The following is a 753-nucleotide window of genomic DNA, read 5'->3' as shown; positions in this document are numbered from 1 at the left end:
ACTGTGCCTCCGTCGGGGAGTCGGGCCGGTGTGCAGGGCCGGTCTCCTCACCCCGTGCGGGACACTTCTGGTCGCCTATACCTAAACTCCCTTCGCCCCCGAGCAGGGTATCCTAGACGTCTCCCCTTCGGTTCCCGCGAGCCGTTGGGCACGGCGGTGGTTTAAAGAGTCGCGAGCGTCGCACTCCGGCTCCGTTCGTGTCGGTGTCTGGTCGAGCTAGCGGTCTCCCAGCGAATGAAGCTTGGTCCGCCAGCGCCTCTCTGCCCAGGTCGCCGTCCCGCTCCGGGAGGGGACGGCCGTAGGGCGCGGCTCGGCAAGCCCGACACGGTTCGGTTGGTTGGGAGGCGGCGGCGGTGGAGATCCTGCCTCCGCTCGTCTGGCGCGCCCCGGGTGCAGGCCTTTGGCCCGGCGGCGGCGGATCGCGAACGCCCTGATGTTTTCCTTCAAACCGTGATCAGTCTGACGAATGTAAGCGCGAGAGCGCGACAGGGCCGTCGCTCGCTGGTGCTCCTCTCTCCGCGTGGAGGTGGGGTGTTGGGCGGTCCTGGGCTGCCTGCTGGTCCAGCCGGCTCTCTTGCTTCACGCTCCGTCTCCTGCCACACGCGCGCCGTCCGCCTTCCCTGCTGTCTCGCTCTTGCCCAGGAGAGGAGGAGGAGGAGCAGCTTGGTCGTCGGCGGAGCGTCGGCATGGCAGGAGCGACGGGAGGCCTGAGTCCGGCGAGGCGGCACAAAGCCGAAAGAAAACCTCTTAGAC

The sequence above is a fragment of the Mobula birostris genome, unplaced genomic scaffold (genome assembly GCF_030028105.1).
Source record: "Mobula birostris isolate sMobBir1 unplaced genomic scaffold, sMobBir1.hap1 scaffold_1163, whole genome shotgun sequence".
Lineage (NCBI taxonomy): Eukaryota > Metazoa > Chordata > Chondrichthyes > Myliobatiformes > Myliobatidae > Mobula > Mobula birostris.
The sequence above is the reverse complement of the archived record's forward strand: the minus strand, read 5'-3'. Positions refer to the sequence as shown.